Source organism: Mirounga leonina, unplaced genomic scaffold (assembly GCF_011800145.1).
Source record: "Mirounga leonina isolate KUSES-001 unplaced genomic scaffold, KU_Mleo_1.0 Mir_201, whole genome shotgun sequence".
NCBI classification, from domain to species: domain Eukaryota; kingdom Metazoa; phylum Chordata; class Mammalia; order Carnivora; family Phocidae; genus Mirounga; species Mirounga leonina.
Genome location: NW_023270504.1, coordinates 29,552,725 through 29,577,433, shown reverse-complemented (window position 1 = coordinate 29,577,433; position 24,709 = coordinate 29,552,725). Strand labels below are relative to the sequence as shown.

At 41.3% G+C, this 24,709-nt stretch overlaps 1 protein-coding gene, 1 non-coding gene and 1 pseudogene across 10 annotated transcripts in view; 2 read left to right on the top strand and 1 right to left on the bottom strand.

Annotated features, from left to right (window-relative positions):
• ERC1 (ELKS/RAB6-interacting/CAST family member 1) overlaps positions 1-6,760 on the bottom strand; it is a 554,437-nt gene extending 547,677 nt beyond the window's left edge. For 8 of the 9 annotated variants that reach the window (XM_035028513.1, XM_035028517.1, XM_035028519.1 and 5 more), the window contains exon 1: positions 6,570-6,760. The gene's annotated coding sequence lies outside the window, so the exon portion shown is untranslated. The remainder of the gene's footprint in view (positions 1-6,569) is intronic. The other variant, XM_035028515.1, reaches the window with a different exon arrangement.
• A 1,938-nt stretch (positions 6,761-8,698) lies between these two features.
• Positions 8,699-8,801, top strand: LOC118025853. Its single transcript, XR_004683413.1, has one exon. It is a non-coding gene; the product is annotated as a U6 spliceosomal RNA (small nuclear RNA).
• Positions 8,802-20,481: 11,680 nt separating this feature from the next.
• Positions 20,482-21,780, top strand: LOC118025503 (annotated as a pseudogene).
• Positions 21,781-24,709: the final 2,929 nt, after the last annotated feature.

The following is a 24,709-nucleotide window of genomic DNA, read 5'->3' as shown; positions in this document are numbered from 1 at the left end:
ATAGATAGATAGATAGATAGATAGATAGATAGATAGATAGATAGATAGGGGCTCCTGGGTGGCTCAGTCATTAAGCCCCTGCTTTCAGTTCAGGTCATGATCCCAGGGTTCTGGGATCCAGCCCCCATCAGGCTCCCTGCTCGGCAAGAAGCCTGCTTCTCCCTCTCCCACTCCCCCTGCTTGTGTTCTCTCTCTCACTGTGTCTCTGTCACATAAATAAAATCTTTAAAAATAAATAAATAAATGAATAAATAAATAATAAATAAAGTCTAAGTGATGATAAGAAGCCAGCAGGGTGGAAAAATACTCTCAAGGAACTTTGTTCCATTATGAAGAAACTCTTCTGAAAGTTTTCACTGCCTCTCTGCCTTACCTGAAAACTGATTTTTCCAGGACCCTCTTCCCAAGCAGCCCTTTCAAGTGGAGGCTATTAAGTCTCTCACACTCCACACCCAACATTGGGAAATGAGACTGGTACCCTTCTTTCTTCCCATGCCACCTCCAGACCATGTAAAATCCTGAACCCCCATGTAAAATCTTTGTTACTCTGATTCTCATGCTTTTCAGCAACACAGTCTTCTACCTCTGCCTTTTCACTATCAGCTAATGACCACCTGGACATCCTCCACACTCAGTGAGGAGATGCTGGCAACTAGTTCACACTGCCACGGTCTTTTATACCACCGCTCCTGGGTTATTTCAATACACACATGGATGAGTCATCTAATACCCGTTCCTCAAACCCATCATCCTCAGTAAGCAACTCTATTCTCTGCATATATCCATTCACAGCCAGTTGGGAATTCACTTAATTGTCTTATCATCCACTCATTCATCAAATATTTAGCAAGTATCTACTATTTGCTCAGCAGAGAACAAATGACAGTCCCTGTTCTCATAAAATATCTCATATTTTCCACAAAGACAGCATGAAAAGATCCAGGTGAAGTCTAGATACATTACAACTACTACATTTCCTTATCAGCTTAGGAACCATGTCAACTCTAGGAAACTGAAATTATTATCCGAAGTGACCTCATGAATCCATGCTATATCCCAGTGATCACTGTATCCCTTAACAAGGCTTCTAAAACTACCTTTTATTTTTTTTTAAGATTTTATTTATTTGAGAGAGAGTGCAGAGGGATGGGGGATCTCAAGCAGACTCAGCTGAGCTCAGAGCCCAACGTAGGGCTCCATCCCATGACCCCAAGATCATGACCTGAGCTGAAATCATGAGTTGGATGCTTAACCAACTGAGCCCCCCAGGCACCCTCTAAAACTACCTTTTAAATAATGTATGCTAAAATACTGCCAGAGTTTAGTATCAGATTCATCAATCTATAAACATATTGCCCAATACACTAATCACTAGTTACCATGGCAATTTAAATTAATTTTAACAAAATTAACAATTTTAATTATTTCTCAACAATTATACTAGCCACATCTGAAGTGTTCAGTAAGCACATGGGACTAGTAGCTACTGTATCGAATGGTATATGAAACATTTCTATCATCACAGAAAGTTCTATTGGACAGTGCCGGCCTAAAGTTTTTAGTATTCACTTCATTCCTCCCAGGAAAAATGTTAAAAAGACAGGTATCATTTTCCAGTCTCCTGAGAACTCCCTGGGGTTCCACGATATCCTAAAGGAATTCCACAAATCAGGCATCATTACCACCACCACACCCTATCATCACCATCAGGGTGTTGATTTTTATTGAGTACTTACTATAGTCCAAGCACTTTATTAAAAGCTTTATGAGTATCATTTCATTTATTCTTCACAACAATCACATGAAGTAGGACAATTTTTCCCCCCTTTTATGGATGAGAAAATTAACTGAGTTTTAGACAGTAAAGTAATTCACCCAAAGTTATACAGCTACAAAGTAACAGCAATCCATAGAGTTTAAGCAAATTAAAAATGTAATGATTTTGATTTCTTTTTTTTTTTTAAGATTTTATTTATTTGACAGAGAGAGAGACAGTGAGAGAGGGAACACCAGAAGTGGGGAGTGGGAGAAGGAGAAGCAGGCTCCCAGCTGAGCAAGGAGCCCGATGTGAGGCTCGATCCCAGGACCCTGGGATCATGACCTGAGCCAAAGGCAGACGCTTAAGGATTGAGCCACCCAGGTGCCCCATGATTTTGCCTTTTTAAGACAACACATTATTTAACATAAAGAAGGGGTGATACCAACACCTCACACTAGCACTCAACATTCCAGCAGACCAAAGTATTTTCAGATCACTCAATTTGCCCTACAGCTTTCTGGCCTTTGGGCTCTGCAAACCCTGTTCCCTCTACTTGCATCCTTTTCATTTAGCCAATTCCTACTTATCCTTAAGATCTCATCTCAGATTTTCCAACAGTCCAGCTTAGGAATCCATCCTATGAGCTGAAGCACAGCAGCCCACAAACCCCTATTAATTCTTCCTCTTCTCTCACTAGAATAAAACTCCTTAAGACTAAGGGACCCTGTCCATTATTAATCCTGGATTCCACCTGGCCCAGCCCAGGACTTAGAACACAAAAGGTACTCAATAAATATATGATAAATGTAGGAATAATGAAAAGATACTTAAGTAATCAAATCATTTCACAAGCATTACTCAACCAAATAAAATGTTATCTAAGTTGACTTTTACACAAACCTGTGTTTTTACACTAAATGGCTTAATTTCCATTTAGTTGGTAAGCAAGTATTTCACAACATTTTTCCCACATAATATACAAAAGAATACCTAACTTAAAAACTAAAGATCAGAAAAGTAACTGCTAACGGATTTAGGGCTTCTCTTGAGGGTGAAGAAAATGTTCTAAAATTGATTGTGGTGATAGTTACACACACCAAAAAAATTGAATTATACACTTCAAATGAGTCTGGTATATGAATTTTCTCTTGATAAAGCTGTTATAAAATAAAAACAAAAGGCCTGCAGGGAGCTAGACTTAAATTATGAAAACAAATACTAAGCCTGAAAAGAAAAAAAAAAAAACTAGAAGATAAAATAGGTTATATTTATGCAATTTTAAAATAGCTAAACCATATTATTGCACAAAATTTCACTGGTTAGGAAAAACAAGAACTTGGAAACAGTGACTGCCTTCAGGAACAATGTGATGGGACAGGAGACTTACTTTTCCCTATGTGCTCTTTTTTTTTTCCCTATGTACTCTTGCATACCTTCTGATTTGGTATGTGTATTACCTATTTTTTAAATGAGTATAATAGTTATTAGTACATTAAAAAATAACAAAATAAGAAAAATGTCATATCTGTCCTTAGTATAGTATACACTCACAGATTGCCTATTTTGTTCTGAAAAGGATAAAAACTGAAATATATGTTTTTGTTTGTTTTTTTAATTTTATTTATTTAATTGACAAAGAGAGACAGCGAGAGAGGTAACACAAGCAGGGGGAGTGGGAGAGGGAGAAGCAGGCTTCCTGCGGAGCAGGGAGTCCGATGCGGGGCTCGATCCCAGGACCCTGGGATCATGACCTGAGCCAAAGGCAGTCGCTTAACCAACTGAGCCACCCAGGCGCCCCTGAAATATATGTTTGTTTGTTTTTTAAGACTTCATTTATTTATTTGAGAGAGAGAATGAGAGAGAGAGAGAGAGAGCACATGAGAGGGGGGAGGGTCAGAGGGAGAAGCAGACTCCCTGCCGAGCAGGAAGCCCGATGCGGGACTCGATCCAGGGACTCCAGGATCATGACCTGAGCCGAAGGCAGTCACTTAACCAACTGAGCCACCCAGGCGCCCCGAAATATATGTTTTTTAAAAATCAATCCAGGGAAGTAAAAAACTGACAAATTCTTACATCTATTTCATCCCACACTAAAAAGCATTTACTCATATTTCTCTTACTAGACATTATAATCGTGCAAATTCTCCCTTACCCAACACTCCGACATATCTTTTAACAATGACACACTTGATCATTCCCTCCTCCTTAAACTTCCTTTCCTTCACTGCTAGTACATCACACTCTCCTGGTTTTCCTAACCCAATGACCTTTTATTAATTTCCTTTGCCACGTTTCTCTTCATCTCCCCAAAAGGTATCTGGAAGGTAAGTTCCATGAAGGCAGGGATTTTTGTCAGTTTTGTTCACTACTGTATCCCCAATCACTAAAAAAATACCCAGAACCATACTCAATAAATAACCATTGAATGAATCAGTGCCCCCAAGACTCAGATGTTGAAGAGCTATAGAAATAAATATTTTATATAACTTGTATGCTGTTTCCTTCATTACATTATATTTGTCTGAAAATTGATAATGAATGTACTCATTATTTAGTTAACCAAAATATTACATTCCCTAGTCTTCTTCCATTGATGTTTTGATATGGTATGTATAAAATGCACATTTAACACCTCTTCTACTACTTCCAAAAGCATAAACTTAGAGCACAAGAAGAGCAGTTGTTGCTATAATAACCTTCACTTTTATCTTGCTTCCAGTACTAATGTTGAATTAACAGACTGACATACTTACCTGACTTTAGTAATGGGTGGGGGTGGGAGGAGAGAGCTCAGTAAATTCAACAAGAACAACACAGTAATGACTAGCAAGTGACATTTCTTGGAAAAATAAAATGTAGTATTTTTTTTTAGGCATAAGAAATTCTAAAGAGAAACAGACCACTTCTACCTTATACTCTCCCCCCAATCCCACGATTTCATTCCCACAAAGAATGCCACTGTCAGCCATGCAAATATAATTTTAGCAATACACAAAGTTTCACCTGATATCTTAGTTCACATTTGTCCTCATTCATACCCAATTAAATCAAAGTAGAATTTAAAAGCCAAACTAGATATATGAATTTTAATTTTTCCTTCTAAGTAACTAATCCAAATCAAAAGTATTCATTTACCAACTTCTAATTTGATGTTTGAATACATTTAATTGAATCTTTTAGAATTACAAATTGGACACACCCTTTCTCTATAGCTATTGTATCATCTGTTGCCCATAAGTATTTTCTAGAAGATAATAGTCTTCTCATTAATTAGGCATGTTAAAAAAGGCAATGATCTGCAACTACTGACACTCACATCTGTATAATTCTCTCTTGGGTTACAGGAAAGCACTTCTCTGGCTATGCTCCCAAATAAATTGAGTAAGCCTTGGGAAAGTCACTGCTAAAATTCCACTTCATGACGGTTTTTCTTCCTCCACAAATTAATTATTGAGAGTCATGCCTACTTCCATCCATTACATAATACATGTCCATCACAGGACCTGTTTTCTGAGCAAGAAACAGCTTAAATGACACTAACTGATAGGTAAGGTCAGTGAATACTGACAGTGATCTAATAGGAAGCAGGAATCGAGAAGAGATTGATTTAATGTATAAAGTTGTGAAACACTGATGTGAAGAACACTGAACACCGTTTACTCTTAGTAACATTATCTCCCTATGAAGTGAGATACATGCCCCCAAAATGTTATTAAAGAGCATTTTAAAAGCACTTGACTCCAAGAACATTTCTCAGAAATTGAGGGACCTACCGAAAAAAAAATTATTCCATTTCATTTTTAAAGTGTCTAATAACATCTGCAAATGAGAAATAAAAATAATCCCCAATAACTGTGTTGAACACAAAATGTCTAAATGTCAAGGTCTGTTGAAAAACGAGCTGTAAAAGACAGCTGTGCTTTAAAACATTTAAACATTTATCATATAATTAGCTCCAACAGAACTGTTCAAATTATCCATCCAAAGCAGTCAACCACAACCACCTGCAACTATTACTCAGAAACGTGTCTTCCAAAGCAACCACTTGATTTTCAGGCCTTCTCTAGAGAGGACAGGATAAAGCTTATAAGTGAGATGGTATAAAGAGATCTTTTAGGCACAGAAAAAAGACTGGAAGATAACACCTTTAGGGAACTAGGTGTAATAGGACCTATTCCCTTATGCTGCTGCCAAAATGAAGTTGTCTTAATCCAAGATCTCACTCTCCTTGAAGGGTGTAAAACTTTAAATCCAGCCACCCTCACAATGTACCGACCTGCGCCAAAAGCAGAGGGATTTTCTTCCTCCCGACTCACCCCGCGAGAAAGAAAAATAATAATATCCAAACCCCAAAGTAGAAATGTGAGACCTAGTTCAATAGCTTCTCCAATTGCCTCAAAGGCAACATCCACAGCTCATCTTCCTTTTGAAATACACCCTTCATCTCCTATCTTACCATTTCACAGAAGAAAAAAAAATCATCTCTTTCAACATTTTACATCGGTCGCCTAAACACAGATCCACCCTGACCGCACCCCAACCTCTTCATAGCTCCCCAATTTCTCCATCTCGCCACTACCTCGCCGGCAACATCACGCCTCAAACCCTCCGCTCACCAAGCGCCCAGAGCCCCTATCTCCCATCTCCCACCTCGGGCTCCCCACATCTATCGCCTCAGCTCGCGCCCAATCCTGGAGCTCGGTGGGGTGGAGCCCGCGGGGGGCTGGGGTGGGGTGGGGTCCGCCCCTCCCCGGACTTTCCCATCCCCCCGGTAGGGAGAGGAGGGGGAGGGGGGGTCCTGAAGCCTCACCTACAGCTCCGCCCCTCCCCGGGGGCGCGCTGCCCAGCCCTAGCCAGGGCCGTGAGGAAGAAGCAAGCTAAGAAAAGGCAAAAAAAAGCCTCAGCGCCAGCGGCAGGCGGAAAGCTCTCGGTCCCGCCCGACTTCCGAGCTGCCGCCACGGCGGCCGTCTCACCCTCCTCAGGGCTGCTGCTGTTGCTGTTGCTGCTGCTGCCGCCCGGACGCCGCCACCGCCGCCGCCGCCACTACCGCCGCCACCGCCGCCACCACCACCACAGCCACAGTACTGCCCTAGCGCCCGCCGACGTCACCGCGCCCCGCCCCCTGCGCGAGACACCTAGCCCCGCCCCCGCCGGGGCCGCGAGACACCGCGAGCTCCGCCTCCTCCCGGCCGGGCCACCTAGCCTTCCCGCACCCTCCTGAGAATGCGACTTGGCAGCCCGCAGGCCTCCGGCGCCTTCCAAAGGAAGGCGGGTCAGGGGCTGGGAGTGGGGTGACTCAAGGTTCCGGAGGCGATTGCGCGCCAAAGCACAGCAACGGGCGCGGGGCATCCACAACCCCCACGCGCAGCCCCTGCGGCCACGGGAAGGGAGAGCCGGAGTTGGCTCCGGGAAGAGGCGGTAGGTGGGAGCGAGGCAAGGCGGCGTTTGTCTCCTTCTGCTTGCCGTAGGAAGTGGACCGGCCGGGCCCGAAGAGCGGAATCGTCGCTTTCCCAAACCTTAGGGTAGCCCCACCCCCTCCTTGGCGGGACCCGTTACACAAGCCCCAGGACCGCCACCGCTGTCGAGAGTAGGTCTAGAATCATCATACATTCTGGGCTGCGCTCCCAAGGCCGCAGTGGGAACCCTTTGTCCGAGGGAAATTGGATTTTTCCCCCACCCTTAGCTTTTGCGAATGTGGCCGCGGGGCTGTCCACTCGACCTTAGGGAAAGAACTTAGGCGTCGCGGAAGACCCACCCCAGTGTACGTGGTTTTTCTGTAGGAGCTCGGCGGGAGAGGAGAGCGTGCGCGGAATTTAAGGTGCACAGTCAGCTCCTGCGATGTGCCAAATGCGGTGCTACGTTGTCTTATTTGGTCCTCAGAACAGCTAGGCTAGTCTACTAGGCAAATGGTACCTTATTTCAGGAAATCCAATTTTCTTGTACTGAATTGCAGTCGGTTTTTTTTCGTCGGAGTCATGCAAAGAGGGCAGCTGCATCCATTAATTTACAAATGTAGGTAAACTATCCCTAACCAAGAAAGTAGGAGTGATGTGAATTATATTTGCACCAGTCTTTTAGGTTGAATCGAATCATTTAAAATGCCCGGGAGGAGGCGGAGGAGGCGGAGGGGTCGAGTCATCATTTTACCCCTATTCTCCACTACAGTTAACCAATTTACACTCCTTCAAAATCCCACTAACATTTTCCCATCTCTCCTCAGTATTCACATTCATTCATTCACCAAATTCTACTGTTACATCCTGCCCAGACTCTGTTCCCTCCCAGATCACCACGCACTTGGATTATTGCAGTTCCCGGTCCTGCTGTACAGTCGCCCCCTTCAGTACATTCAACATATGCCTACCAATTGTTAGACTGTGCTGCCAAAGACTGTATAGCTGCCAAATAAGCATCCTAAAATACTTCATTTTTTTAGACATCTGGCTTTTTACCCCAAAAAAAGCCATCCTTCTTCGACTGTTTTTCAAGATCTTTTTCATCTAACTGCTGATCTGCTCATCCTGTTACTCCCCAGCAGTGTGGGGAGGTAAAAACAAAAAAGTGGGAGTCATATCCTAGTTTCCATTCTGCCACTCTCTACTTGAATGACCTTGGGGAAATCACTTTATTTCTGGGTTTTACTTTTCTTAACTGTAAAATGGGGTGTGAACTCCATGTCTGAGATCCGCGATGTTGCTAAAATGTGTGGATCTGGAGAGTTGCTATGTTAAGCACTAAGTTATACATACACAGGGTACTATCAATATCACAGACTGAGAATTGTGGTAGTTTGTTTTTTTGTGTGTGCTTTGGGGGAGGGTTGTTTTTGTTTTTTTTGCCCTTCCACTGGTCGTTTTTTCTTATTTCCTACTCTGCCCCAGATGTTTTTGTTTGTTTTTTTAACTTACGTTTAGTATTTTTTTTATTAAAGCCAGCTGAGTGCACCCTTGGGCAGCACATACACTAAAATTGGAATGATAGAAGAGCAGCATAGCTCCTGTGCAAGGATGACACACAAATTAATGAAGCATTCCATAATTTTAAACTAATGTAACATTGGTTGTCAACCATACTTCAATTACAAAAAAAAAAAAAAAAAAGCTGGGGGGCACCTGGGTGGCTCAGATGGTTAAGCATCTGCCTTCAGCTCAGGTCATGATCCCACAGTCCTGGGATCGAGCCCATATCAGGCTCCCTGCTCAGCAGGAAGTCTGCTTCTCCCTCCCCCGGCTCTTGCGCATGCTCACTCTCTCTCAAATAAATAAAATCTTTTAAAAAATAATAAAAATAAATTAAAAATAAATTTTTAAAAAGCTGGCTAAGCACATGCATTCATTACCTCTTCTTTTTTTTTTTTAAGATTTTTATTTATTTTATTGAGAGAGAGAGAATGACAGACAGCATGAGAGGGTAGAGGGTCAGAGGGAGAAGCAGACTCCCTACGGAGCAGGGAGCCCGATGCGGGACTCGATCCTGGGACTCCAGGATCATGACCTGAGCCGAAGGCAGTTGCTTAACCAACTGAGCCACCCAGGCGCCCTCATTACCTCTTCTTCCTGAGACCCCAATTAAAATGCTAATAAAGGAATTTTTAAAATGATACAAAACCCATACGTAATAGAAAATGGGAAGGAGACCACCAAAACATATATATTTTTTTAATTTACACAAGAAGTGAGTGCAGTCTGACTAAACAAAATTAAAGGAACCATAATGTGGAGTAGGTGCAGAAGGAGGCTGCAGCCAATAGGAAGGTGAAATAAAGATCTCCATATAGAACAGAAGAACCCTTCCTTATCTCGAATACAGTCAGTAGGCATTTATCCCAGGCTAAAAATCAAGAGTTCTCATCCTCTCTGGGGAGGAGTTGGGCAGCTATTTGAGCATTTATTTTTTTTTTAAGATTTTATTTATTTGACAGAGAGAGAGGGAACATAAGCTAGGGGAGCTGCAGACAGAGGGAGAAGCCGGCTCCCCACTGAGCAGGGAGCCCAATGCGGGATTCGATCCCAGGACCCTGGGATCATGACGTGAGCCAAAGGCAGATGCTTGACCAACTGAGCCACCCAGGCACCCCCTATTTGAGCATTTAATGACTATGAGTGAAGCAGTCTTCATTCTGGCACAGGAGCTGGTTTTCTACCCACTCACCCTTGAGTGAAGTTGTGCAAGTTGGCAAGACCCTCCCAAGACCACAAGATTCCTAATCAGCATTCCAATTACTTCATCTTAAACATGAACAGACAACCAAGGATTAGATTAATAGATTTTTAAAAGAAGTCTCCAATTTAGGGGGAGGGGAGAAAGATAAACAAAATGTGACCATAGAGGAAATAAAGAAACTTCAGAGAACTTAAAAAATAATAGTTAATATGCTCATGGACTTTTAGTACACCTATGAAATAAGAATAATATACTCAGTATACTCAGATGAAGTAACAATCCAAGAATAAAAAGTAAGTCTTGAAATCATAAATAAGAAATTGCCAGAATTAGGGGTGCCTGGGTGTTTCAGTCAGTTAAGCGTCTGCCTTTGGCTCAGGTCAAGATCCCAGGGTCTTGGGATGGAGCCCCGCGTTGGGCTCCCTGCTCAGAGGGGAGTCTGTTTCTCCCTCTGCCTCTCCCCACCTCCAGCTTGTGCACGCTCTCTCTCTCAAATAAATAAATAAAATCTTAAAAAAAAAAAGAAATTGCCAAAATTATAAATTCACTATAAGTGTTAAAAGATAAAGTGAATGAAATTTACAAATAGAAGAAATATGGGGCACCTAGCTAGCTCAGTCAGAAGAGTGCACGACTCTTGATCTCCCAATCATGAGTTTGAGCCCCATGTTGGGTGTAAAGATTACATAAATAAATAAATAAACTTTAAAAAAAGAAGACATACTCAGAGAGATGGAAATTGCGAGAGAAAATATAAGAAAGAATAAATCCAAGAGAACTAATATTACAAGAGAAAGAGAAAACAAAGTAAATAAAGAATGGAAAATTACTCAAAAATAATGGAAGAAAATTTCCCAGAGCTTGAAGTGTCTACTAGCACAGAGCAAAAACGAAGAAAAAACAACCTTGTAAAATGTTAGAACTGCAAAAACAGAGATCTTAAATTTCCAAAGAAAAGAAGTGACCCAAGAATCAAGCTGACATTGGAATTTTTACCAGCAACTCTAAATATAACAAGATAACAAAGAGTTCCAAGTTTCTGAGGGAAATATTTCTTGAACCTCAAAACCTAAGAAAAAAAATTACTTTTCAGAAAAGTTCCACTCCTAGCTGAATTATCATTGAGTAAAAGATCAGAATGGGGGCACGTGGGTGGCTCAGTTGGTTAAGCGACTGCTTCGGCTCAGGTCATGATCCCAGAGTTCTGAGATCAGTCCCACATTGGGCTCCCGGCTCAGTGGGGAGCCTGCTTCCCCCTCTGACCCTCTCCTCTCTCATACTATTTCTCACTGTCTTTCACTCTCTCTCAAATAAATAAATAAATAAAACCTTAAAAAAAAAAAAGGCAGAATGAAAACAGTTTTAGATCTGCAGGGATTCAAAAAGGTAAACTCCCACATACCCTTTTTTATATTTTTTTAAGATTTTATTTATTTATTTGACAAAGAGAGGAACAGAGAGAGAGAGCACAAGCAAGGGGAGCAGCAGAGGGAGAGGGAGAAGCAGACTCCCCACTGAGCAAGAGCCTGACGGCTGATGGGGGGGGGGGGGCTCAATCCCAGTAACCTGAGATCATGATCTGAGCCAAAAGCAGATGTTTAACTGATTGAGCTACACAGGCACCCCTCAAATACCATTTTTTAAATAGAGTTACTTGAAGATAAGCTCAAGCAAAATGAGATAGAAAATAGGGTAGTTGACAATATCAGATCTAATTCAGGAGGACAGGGCAGATCTAATTCAGGGAAGTCCCAAGAGTTCTAGGCTAGATTGGAAATAAAATCTCTCTGGGAGAGAAATCTGAAAAAGAGAGAATTCAACTGAATAACTAATTACTATGATAGAAAGCTTAGAAAGTGCTGTTTTCTGGTGTTCAACTTTTAGATCCAACATATTAATAAATTATGAATAATCTTGCTATCATTAAAGCATAGTTTGTAAATGTATACCATTGTTGACAATATAAAAGTAAAACGCGCCCGATCTCGTCTGATCTCGGAAGCTAAGCAGGGTCGGGCCTGGTCAGTACTTGGATGGGAGACAATATAAGGTAAAAATGCAGTGGACAGTTTAAGATGTGGAGCATAGGGAGGAAAGGTAAAAGTAAAGGTAAAAGCATTCAAGAGATTATGTTTAGGGACGCCTGGGTGGCTCAGTCGTTAAGTGTCTGCCTTCGGCTCAGGTCATGATCCCAGGGTCCTGGGATCGAGTCCCACATCGGGCTCCCTGCTCTGCGGGAAACCTGCTTCTCCCTCTCCCACTCCCCCTGCTTGTGTTCCCTCTCTCGCTGTGTATCTCTCTGTCAAATAAATAAAATCTTTAAAAAAAAAAAAAAAAGAAGAAGTAGGAAAAGTAGGGGCGCCTGGGTGGCTCAGTCGTTAAGTGTCTGCCTTCAGCTCAGGTCATGGTCCCAGGGTCCTGGGATGGAGCCCCACGTCGGGCTCTCTGCTCAGGGAGAAGCCTGCTCTTCCCTCTCCCACTTCCCCTGCTTGTGTTCCCTCTCTTGCTGTCTCTCTCTCTCTCTGTCAAATAAATAAATAAAATCTTTAGAAAAAAAATTAAAAGTAGGAAACGTAACTAATGGAAGAGCAAGTAATTGTTAGTCTATACTGAGAGGGTAGGAAGACACAAGATACAGGGTTTATAAGTTAGCTAAATCATCATCAATCTAGGTAGTTCATCAAGAAATGGTAGCAGAAGACTTAATAGTGTTATAATGGCAATACTCCCCTATTTTTCTGCAGATTCTATGCAATCCTATTAAAATCTCAGCTGCCTTTTTTTTTTTTTTTCAAAAATTGACAAGCTGCGTCCCTCACGTGGAAATGTAAGGGACGCAGGATAGCCAAAATAATCCTTAAAAAGAAAAAAAAGGAAAACATTCATTCTTCCTGATTTCAAAACTGACTACAAAGCTACAGTGATCTAGACAGTGTAGTACTGGAAAAGTAAACATATATATATCACTGAAATGGACTTAAGTGTTCAGAAATAACCCATACATTTATGGACAGTTTTCAACAAGAATATCAAGGTAATTCAATGGGAAAAGAATAGTCTTTCTAACAAAGGGTGCTGTAATGATTGTATATCCAAATGCAAAAGAACAAAACTGGACCCCTACCTCACATTTACAAAAATTAATTCAAAATGGACCATAGACCTAAATATAAATGTTAAATCTGTAATACTCTTAGAGAAAACATAGGTATAAATCTGCGTGACCTTAGATTAGGCAATAGTTTTTTAGCGATGAAACCAAACATACAAGTGACAAAAGAAAAAAAATAGGAAAATTGGACTTCACCAAAATGGAAAACTTTTATATTACTCAGCCTTAAAAAGGAAGGAAATCCTGACACATGTTACAACATGAGTGAATCTTGGAGACATGATGCCAAGTGAAATAACCCAATCACAGAAGGACTGTATATTGTATGATTCCATCTATATGAGATACCTAGAGTAGTCAAATTCATAGAGTCAGAAAGTAAAAGGGTGGTTGCCAGGGGCTTGGGGAAGGGAGAATACGGAGTTAGTGTTTAGGAATTAGAGTACTTCCCAAACCTCAGTTTGGGAAGATGAAGTTCTGGAGAGGATGGTGGTGATGATTGCATATCAATATGAATGCACTTAATGTCATACAACTGTACATTTAAAAATGGTTAAATTGGTAATTTTTATGTTGTATATATTTTACCACAATAAAAAAAAAATTATCTCTTGTGCTTCAAGTACACTGGTTTGGACTGAATTGTGTTCCTTCAAAATTCCTCACCCTTTCCCAAACTGTGAACATACTTGGAGAGAGGCCTTCAAAAAGGTAGTTAAATTTAAATGAGGTTGTAGGAGTGGAACCCTAATCCAATAGGACTGGTGTCCTTGTAAGAAGAGGAAGAGACACTTGGGGAATATGCACAGAGAAAAGGCCACATGAGGACACAACACGAAGATGGCCATCTACAAGCTGGCCAAACCTGCTGACACCTTGATCTTGGATACCCAGCCTGCAGAACTGTGAGAAACAAATTTTTGTTGTTTAAGCCATGATATTTTGTTAATGTATCCCTACCAGACTAATACAGATTCTGATACTGAGAAGTGAGATGATGCTGCAACAAATATCTAAAAAATGTAGAAGTAGCTTTATGATTAGAGGCTGCAAGAGTTTTGAGGTCCATGTTAGAAAAAGCCTAGCATGCCTTGAAAAGAGACTGTTGGTACAAAAATGGATATCAAAGGTGATTCTGGTGAGCTCTGGGACAGAAATGAGCATGTTGCTGAAAACTGGAGGAAAGGTAACCCTTATCAAATGGCAAAGAAATTGGCCAAATTGTGTTCTTGTATTTTGTGGAAAGTAGAATTTTTTTAAAAGATTTTATTTATTTGAGAGAGAGAGAGAGAACACGAGCAGGGTGAAGGACAGAGGGAGAGGGAGAAGCAGGCTCCCCGCTGAGCAAGTAGCCTGATGCAGGGACTCGATCCCAGGATCCTGGATCATGACCTGAGCTGAAGGCAGACGCTTAACTGACTGAGCCACCCAGGCGCCCCTGGAAAGTAGAATTTAAAAATAGTAAAGTTGAATATTTCTAAGCAAAGTGCTGAAGGTACAGCCTGATTTCTTCTTACTGCTTATAGTAAAATGCAGGAGAAGAGAGATGAATTGAAGGAATTATTAAGCAAAAAGGAACGAGAACTTGAAGATTCAGAAAATTCTTAGCCTATCTATGGCATTATGATTTATATTTGGTCACTCAGATGACCAAAATATATTTCTCAAATATATTTGGTCTTTGTCCGCTGTTCCTGGCTCATAGCTCCCAAAACCCTTGGAATTTCCTGAGCAATAAAAGCAATGGGAACATCTTTTGTCAAAATATTTGGTGACATAGGTGAAATAGATGTAACAAGCCCCTTTTTCACAACTGGGCTTATGTTAGTAAAGTGACTTTTTAAAGCACCTAAGGATGGGGGCTGGTTGCCAGGGGAACGAAACAGGAATAGAGGTTTGGAACTTTCTGTCCGATCCCACCCCCAACTCTTGGAAAGGGAGAGGGGCGAGAGTTTGAATCAATTACCAATGGCCGGTGATTTAATCAATCTTGTCTATGTAATCAAACCTCCATCAAAAACCCAAAAAGATGGGATTTGGAGAGCTTCTGGGATGGTGAACATGTGAGGTATGGGTTAAGTGATGCACCTGGAGAGGGCATGGAAGCTCTGCATCCTTTCACCATACCTTACCCAATGCCTCTCTTCCATCTGGCTGTTTCTGAGTTATATCCTTTTATAATAAACCAGTAGGAAAGAAAGAACCACTAAGAAAGATGTGGCTCTGAGTTCTGTGAGCCACTCTAGGAAGTTAATCAATCCTAAGGAGGGGGTCATGGGAACTTCTAATTTATAGCCAACTGGTCAGAAGTACAGGTAACAATCTGAACTTGCAGACAGCATCCTGAGTTGGAGGGGATCACTGGAACCTTCAATTTGTAGCCAGTTGGCCAAGGACACAGGTATATAACATAGACTTGCATCTGGCATATGAAGGAGCAGGAAAGACAGTGGGGTGACAGCACTCCTGTGGGACTGAGCCCTTACCTGTGGGATCTGATACTATTTCTGGGTAGATACTGTCAGAATTGAGTTAAATTATAAGATAGCCAGCTGGTGTCTGGAGAACTACTTCTTGGTAATGTGGGGAAACCCACCCCCCCTCCCACATGTTGGAATTGGGGGCAGTACCCAATTACTGTCCATATTACAAAAAAAGAAAAGGTAAATTCTACAAAGCACATCAAAGGTGTGGCTGGAAAATCATTTGATAAAGAGATCATAGGTGCTGTAGGGTCTAAGGGCAGGCTGCCCCAAGATGGGCCACTTCGGCATGAACATTATTTTGAATTAAAAACAATTAAAACCCAGCAGATTCAGAAAAAGCTTTTTACCTCCCCCCTCAACTGCCCCTTTGTGCCAGGAAGAGAGCTATTAATAGACACTTTTAATAGAGCTATTAATAGAGCTTTTAATAGAGCTATTAATAGCTATTAATATTAACTGCCCTTTTACCTAAGAAACTTATCTACATAATAAGGTAACCTTGGTTTTCTAAACATCTTTCACCTTCCTGCTAATGGTCTTTCTCCCCTTTGTATCCTCAGATACCCTCTCTTTAGCTCATACAAGCATCACGTTGCCTGACTGTCTTTGGAATTTCCATGTCTGTGTAGATTCCCTGTATATATGCTATTAAATTTGATTTTCTCTTGTTACTCTGCCCCCTATCAATTTGATTCTTAGTCCAGCTAGAAGGACCTTGAGGGTAGAGAAAATTCTTCCCCCTGAGAGTGTGACTCATGGATTTAATCAGCTATCTCAGAAGTATCCAGGAATAGAGATGAGATTATACCAGCAGAAACACTGCCAGCTCGCAAGAATGGGGAGAGAGTCACCAAAATAAAGGAGTCCTGTTGGACTTCTGGGATTCTACAGGATAAAAAAAGTAGAGCTATCTGGCTGCCAGTCCTCATTATCCTTCAAGAAAAGGGAGGAATAACACCAAAAACTATTCAGAGATGAGTAGAACTGTCACTCCTACCATGAGCCCAGAGGATACAGGTCTGGGGGGCAGGGGGCAAGGCTGTATCTTCAGTTTTAGTGGGTCAGGCTGCTACCAACCAATCCCTCAGGAACAAAACTACTGCCCAGAACCAAGAGGATGATGCTGCCACCCCCGTAGCCCCAGAGGGCAAAGTATTGAGCCAGAAAATCTAATGGAATTTGCTTTGCTAAGTTTTGGACTTCCTTTGCATCCACCCCCCCCCCTTTCTTTCTGATTTCTCTCTTTTAAAATGGGAATGTCTATCCATGCCTGTCTCACCATTGTATCTTAGAAGCACAGAATTTCTCTGTTTCATAGGCTCACAGCTGGAAGAAGAATTTACCTCAGGATCAATCATATTTCAAGTCTCATCCATACCTGATTTAGATGATATTTAGATGAGGCTTTGGACGTAGAGTTGATTCTGGAACGGGTTAAGAATTTAGGATTGGGGTGAATGTATTTTGTACATGAGGATATAAACTTTGGGTACCCAGAAGGCAGAGTGTTTTGGACTAAACTGTGTTCTCCTAATATTTATATGTGGAAGCCTTAATTCACAATGTGGCTGTATTTGGGGACAGGGCCTTTTAAAAGGTGATAAAGGTTAAATGAGGTCCTATCCAGTCTGTGGCATTTTGTTATGGCAGCCCTAGGAGACTAACTCAGACACTGTCAGGGAAGTGAAAAGACAGTGCATAGAATGGGGAAAAATTTTGCAAACCATATATTTGATATTATATTTAGAATATATAAATAACTCTTAAAATTCAACAATAAAAGGACAACCCCATTTAAAAAAACGGGCACAAAATGTGAATAGATATTTCTCCAAAGAAGATATACAAATAGCCAAAAAGAAAACTTCCTAAAAATTGTGCACACCACCCTGCTTATATCCCATGGCAAAAGCTCACTACATGGTCATTCTTTGCTCAAGGGCAAAGCTTTTACTGTGGATGGTCATGGACGCATCAAAATTAAGTTCTATTACTAAAATAAAGAGAAAATAGCTAATGAGTGAAAACTATCAATTGCTGCCACACATCTCTACCTAGAAAGCAGCACAGAGACTCAAGGAGATGAAAATATGACAGGCTAAGGACATGAAGATAGAAAAGGCAGTTTCCTAATTTAAATTTACTTAGAGTCCCAGAAGGAGAATCAAGAGAATGGAAATGAGCTTATATCCATATAATGAGTGCTATTTTTCCATATTGATAAAAAACATAAATCCACACATCAGAAGTTACTAAGAAGATTTAAGTAAAAAGAAATCCAACCTGGAAAATTCCAGTGAAACTGACAACATAAAAGAAATTTTTTTTTTTTTTTGGACAACATACCTTAAAATCAGTTGCATTAAATCCTAAAGACTGCTGTAACATAGTGCCACAAACTGGGTGGATTAATATAACAGAAATTTATTGTCTCACGGTTCTGGATTCTAGAAGTCCAAAAGCCAGGTGTCAGCAGGGTCACGCTTCCTCTGAACTGGTAGGAGAAAATCCTTCCTTGCCTCTTCCTTGTTTCTGATGATTTGCTAGCAATCCTTGTCATTCCTTGGCTCACAACTGCAAAACCTCAATCTCTGCCTCCATCAGCATCTGTTATATCTTCATATACCTATGTCTCTGTGTCTCTTTTCCTCTCCTAAAAGGACACCAGTCATATTAGATCAATGGGCCGCCCTTCTCCAATATGACCTTATCTTAACTAATTATATGTGCAATTACCCTATTTCAAAATAAGGTCACATTCTTTTTTTTTTTTTTAAGGTTTTATTTATTTATTTGACAGAGAGAGAGAGCGCAAGAGCGGGAACACAAGCAGGGGGAGTAGGAGAGGGAGAAGCTGGCTTCCCGCGGAGCAGGGAGCCCAATGCGGGGCTCCATTCCAGGACCCTGGGATCATGACCTGAGCTGAAGGCAGATGCCTAATGACTGAGCCACCCAGGTGCCCCATAAGGTCACATTCTTAGGTACTGGGGCTTAGGGTTTTAACATATCCTTTTGAGTGATACAATTCAACCCATAACATCAGGCCAGGAAAAAAAATCAGCTTACTTACAAAGGCACAGTAATTAGACTGACAGCAGACTTGTTAACACAAAAGGGAAGCCAGAAGCCAGAATAATATCTTCAAGTACTTAGAGAAAATAACTGTCATCTTGGAATTATGTACCCAGTAACACTATTTTATAAGACCAAGGACAAAATAAAGACATTTCACATAAACAAAAGCACAGAGTTTATTACCAATTGATCTTTGCCAAAGGAAAATATAAATGACACTTCAGAAAAAAAAACCCTAGAAAAATTTCTGAAAGACAGGAATATGGTAATCAAAGAAATTAGTGAACATGTGGAGATATCTAAATACACATACTTTATAACTTTCCAAAACTGATTGAAGAAGAAATAGTAAGCCTGAATATTTTTATAACAAAGAAATTTGATTGGTAGTAAAAACTCTCTCATAAAAAAAAAAATAAAAGTCCAGAAGTTTATACATATCAGTTCTACAAAATATTTAAGGAACAAATAATTTTAAACTTATTTTCAACTCTTCCAAAAAATTTATAAAAAATAGAGTTAGAAAATGCCCCAGTCCAACTCATTTACTGAAGTTAATAAAATATTAATACCAAAGCCAGACAAGAACATTAAATTATAGAGCAATACTCATGGAAGAAAGTTACAAAAATAATAAGTAGCAAACCAAGGACAACAATATATTTAAAAGATAGTGTGTTATAACCAGGTTGGGTTTACCCAGGCATAAAAATGTAATTTAATACTAGAAAATCAATGTAATTTACCACATTAAGGTATTAAAGAAAAAAAGTTGGGGCGCCTGGGTGGCTCAGTCAGTTGGGCGTCTGCCTTCGGCTCAGGTCATGATCTCAGGGTCCTGGGATCGAGCCCCGCATCGGGCTCCCTGCTCCGCGGGAAGCCTGCTTCTCCCTCTCCCACTCCGCCTGCTTGTGTTCCCTCTCTCGCTGTCAAATAAATAAATAAAATCTTTAAAAAGAAAAAAGAAAAAAGTTTATCAATAGATATACAAAAAATATTTCATAAAATCCAATATCCATTTATGATAAAAATTCTAGCAAGACAGGTCCTGTCCTAGCGACACACCTCACTGCTAGGGGCAGAGGCACGGGAGGCTTGGAGTGTGGTAGCTGTGGACGCCCTCCACTCTGCGCCCCACCGGCCTCAGCTCCATGCCCGGCCAGCCCGCTGTAATCACAGAGATTAGCAAGTGGCTGCCTGAACTATTTTCCAAAGGATAAACATTATAAGGCATTGAATACAGAAGCTCACCAAGAAAATCCTATTTTTTAAAAAAGGTTTTCTTATTTTTTTTTTTTTTAGAGATTTTATTTATTTATTCGACAGAGACAGAGACAGTGAGAGCAGGAACACAAGCAGGGGGAGTGGGAGAGGGAGAAGCAGGCTTCCCGCGGAGCAGGGAGCCCGACGCGGGGCTCGATCCCAGGACCCTGGGATCATGACCTGAGCCGAAGGCAGTCGCTTAACCAACTGAGCCACCCAGGCGCCCAAGGTTTTCTTATTTTTAAGTAATCTCTACACCCAGACTCACAATCCTGAGATCAAGAGTCGCATGCTCTCCCAAATGAGCCAGCCAGACACCCCAAGAAAATCAATCCCATTGGTCGGGGGGGGGGGGGGCGGGGGAACACAACTTCCAACAGCCACAGGGATGCTGCTCTTCAGGTACCACCTGAAAAGCTCTTTCTCAGAAGGTTTTGTGTAGATTCTGTGCAGTGATGGGGAAACTGCAAAGCAAACTCAGACACAGCACTTTTTTTTTTTTTTTAAAGATTTTATTTATTTATTTGAGAGAGAGAGAATGAGAGAGAGAGAACACATGAGAGGGGATAGGGTCAGAGGATGAAGCAGACTCCCTGCCGAGCAGGGAGCCCGATGCGGGACTTGATCCCGGGACTCCAGGATCATGACCTGAGCCGAAGGCAGTCGCCTAACCAACTGAGCCACCCAGGCGCCCCCAGACACAGCACTTTTAAATACAGCAGGCCCAGTGGAATTACTGAAGAGAGGATTCGAACTAAAGCTTGTCAGGAGTATAGCCCAGCCCCCGTGGACACTGTCTCTGTTGTTGCTGCTCTGAACTCAGACCTGTGTGTCTCCAGAGGAAAAGATAAGACAGCTGTGGCCTCTAACTGGAAAACTGGAAATGTGGTGAAAGGTTCAGAGGACAGGAATGAGAAATCAGTAAGGTAGCCTGTATTCACAAATCAAGCCAGTTCTTCAGCATCTGTCGTGGAAGGACGGTCATGATGTGGCACTTGCATGGTCCCTCACAACCAAGGCCGAAGTTCCCTGGCCACGCCCTGGTGGTCACTGCATTGGCTGAGTCTGGATGTGTCACAGCTGTGCCCTGGCTCTCGGGACAAGACCCTTCTTCATGGGATGTTGGGACCAGTGTACAGAGAGAGCCTCTGTCTCTAGGAACCTGGTCACTTACCTGTTGCTGGGTCCCCCAAGAACCACATACACTACAGACATCTGAAGATAAAACCGTCAGATTATGGGACAGTCAGGGCTGCAGGTACCTCATACATTTCCTGCAAAGCAGCATGTTCAGACGTACTGCGAGGTCAGTGAGGACAGACACAAGTGTATCTCCTGCAGCAATGGCTTTGGAGGGGAAGGCTGTGAAGCCAGCCACACAGTGGAACCTAAGGCAGACACGGAACAGACTATGAGAATATAAGGGGCATTTCCAGACTGTTGCATCTTGTGTCTTTCTACCAAGGGCACTGGCCTCAATGCCTATAATTGCTACTTTATCACATGACTACAAAGTGACATTTTGGGGGGCACCTGGGTGGCTCAGTCCTTAAGCATCTGCCTTCGGCTCAGGTCATGATCCCAGGGTCCTGGGATCGAGCCCAACATCGGGCTCCCTGCTCGGCGGGAAGCCTGCTTCTCGCTCTCCCACTCCCCCTGCTTGTGTTCCTGCTCTCGCTGTCTCTTTCTCTCTGTGTCAAATAAATAAAATCTTTAAAAAACAAAAAACCAAAATGACATTTTGGAACCAGTATACTGGAGCCTGCCTGTTCACCTTGTCCCTAGATAGATTAGGATCTTTGACTTCCCCGGCTGTTGGCGATACTGGCTCCTTACGGTATGCAAGTTTCAGCAGAGGAATTCACCTGCTCAGAGGGGACCACGGCGGAGGGCTGGAACTACGGGAAGTGGCAGTTTTCTGAGACCAAGAGTCATTTCACTGGACAATATCAAACCGTGGCCAGTCAAAGATGAAAACAAAAACAAAAACTAAACTTCTTAGCAAAACAATTATGGAGGAGAAATTTAATCTAACAGAAAGCTATTTTCGGGGCACCTGAGTGGCTCAGTTAGTTAAACATCCAACTCATCAGGTCGTGAGTTTAAGCCCCATGTTGGGTTCCACTTAGGAAAAAAACCAACTGTTTTTAAAAATGCTTATAGTAAAATATAATAATTAAAAGTAAATAAAAATGTTTATAGCAAACATTACCTTTAGTGGAAAAACATTAAAATCATTCTCCTTAAAATAAGGAATAAGACAGGGGCGCCTGGGTGGCTCAGTCGTTAAGCGTCTGCCTTCAGCTCAGGTCATGATCCTGGGATCCTGGGATCGAGCCCCGCATCGGGCTCCCTGCTCAGCGGGAAGCCTGCTTCTCCCTCTCCCGCTCCCCCTGCCTGTGTTCCCTCTCTCGTTGTGTCTCTCTCTGTCAAATAAATAAATAAAATCCTTAAAAATAAAGCTATTGTTTAAAAAAAAATAAAATAAAATAAGGAATAAGACAAAGCCACTATTGTCTCTTCCATTCAACATCATATCATTGTCCTAATTAGCATACTAACACAAGAACAGAAATTTATAAGGATCAGAGAGGAAGAAACAAAAATACTACTATTCATAAATGATGATTGTCACCTTTAGAGTTTTTTATATAAAAGAATTGATAGACTAACCACTAGACTTAATAAAATAATTTAGTAATGTATCTAGATAGAAAATAAATATACAAAAATCAAGCATATGCTATACCCTGGATAGGAAATGTAATTTTTTTCCTTTTTTTTTTTTAGAAAATGTAACTTTAAAAAAAGATAACCAGAGAAAAAGATATATACATGACCCATAAAAATATGACAAAAGATTCAACTTCACTTATGATAAAAAAATGTAAATTAAAATACAATGAAATATCATCTCTCATTATTAGATTGGCAAAAATTCAAGTTTGACAACACTGTTGGTGAGGCAGTGAAGAAAAAGTCACTCTCATGCATTGCCAGAGAGAATATAGAATAGTGCAACCCCTCTAAAGGATTACTAGACATTATCTAACAAAAATACATATACATGTACCCTTTGATTCAGCTATCCATTTCCTAGGTGTTTTCCCTAAACAGGCACTTCCACAAACATTAAACAACATATATATGAGGTAATTCATTCAGGCATTTTTGTAGTAGTAAAATATTGCGTATATAGTTGGATAAACTATGCTTAATACATACAATAAAGAAATGGAATTGTAAAAAAGAATGAAGATTTCTACAGACTGATATAGAGCGATTTATAGGTATATTGTTAAGTGCAAAAGAGTATATAATATGCTACTTTTTGCATAGGAAAATGGACATATTTGCTTATTTTCTCAAAAAAAAAAAAAAAAAGAACAAAAAAAAACAAAGAAGAAGGGCACCTGAGTGGCTCTGTTGGTTCAGCATCCAACTCCTGATTTCACGTCAGGTCGTGATCTTGGGGTTGTGAGATAGAGCCCTACGTCGGGCTCTGTGCTGGGTGTGGAGCTGCTTAAGATTCTCTCTCTCTCTCTCTCTCTCACCTTCTGCCCCTCCCCCATCTTTAAAAGAAAGAGAAAGAAGAATAAATCAAATCCTAGTTAATAGTTACTATATAAATCTGCTAGGGCTACCACAAAATACCACAGCCCGGGTGGCATAAACAACAGAATTGTATATTCTCACAGTTCTAGAGGCTAAAAGTTCAAGATCAAGGTGCCAGAAAATTTGGTCTTTGTTGATACATCAACTCTGTTGGCATCTCTTCCTGGCTTGCAAATGGCTGCCTCCTCTCTGTGTCCTCACATGGCCTTTTCCCTCTGCATGCGCACAGGGAGAGAGAACGTGCTCTGATGTCTCATTTTCTTCTTATAAGAACCCCAGTCTTATCCGATAAGGGCCTCACCCTTATGCTCTCATTTATCTTTTATTACCTCTTTAAAAGCCCTATCTCGGGGCGCTTGGGTGGCTGAGTCGTTAAGTGTCTGCCTTCGGCTCAGGTCGTGATTCCAGCGTCCTGGGATCGAGCCCTGCATCGGGCTCCCTGCTCAGCGGGAAGCCTGCTTCTCCCTCTCCCACTCTCCCTGCTTGTGTTCCCTCTCTCGCTGTGTCTCTCTCTGTCAAGTAAATAAATAAAATCTTTAAAAAAAAAAAAAAATCCCTATCTCCAAAAGCAGTAACATTGGGGGTTAGATCTTCAACACACAAATTTTGGGGGAACACAATTTGGTCCATAACAGTTAACCTCTAGGGAGTGAATGGAATGGATAGGGATTCTAATGAGATTTCTCCAAGCATACCTTTTTGTAAAATTTAAAATTTTGTTTGTAAAGTTTAAATTTTTAATCACATAAATGGTTTATGTATTTTTAAGAAATTAATTCACAAATAATGAAATGGAGCCTGGGTGGCTCAGTCGGTTAAGTGTCTGCTTTGGGCTCAAGTCATGATCCCCGGGTCCTGGGATCGAGTGCAGCCTTGGGCTTCTTGCTCAGCAGCTGCTTCTCTCCCTGCCTGCCACGCCCCTTACTTGTGCTCTCTCTCTGATAAATAAATAAATAAATAAATAAATAAATAAATAAATAAATAAATAAAATAATAAATAAATAAACACAAGCAGGGGGCGCGGCAGGCAGAGGGAGAGGGAGAAGCAGGCTCCCAGCTGAACAAGGAGCCCAATGCGGGACTCGATCCCAGGACCCCAGGATCATGACCTGAGCCAAACGCAGACGCTGAACCAACTGAGCCACTCAGGCACCCCTAAATAAATAAAATCTTAAAAATAAATAAAATAAATAATGAAGCAAATGAACTTGATCATATCAAATTGGTACATAACCA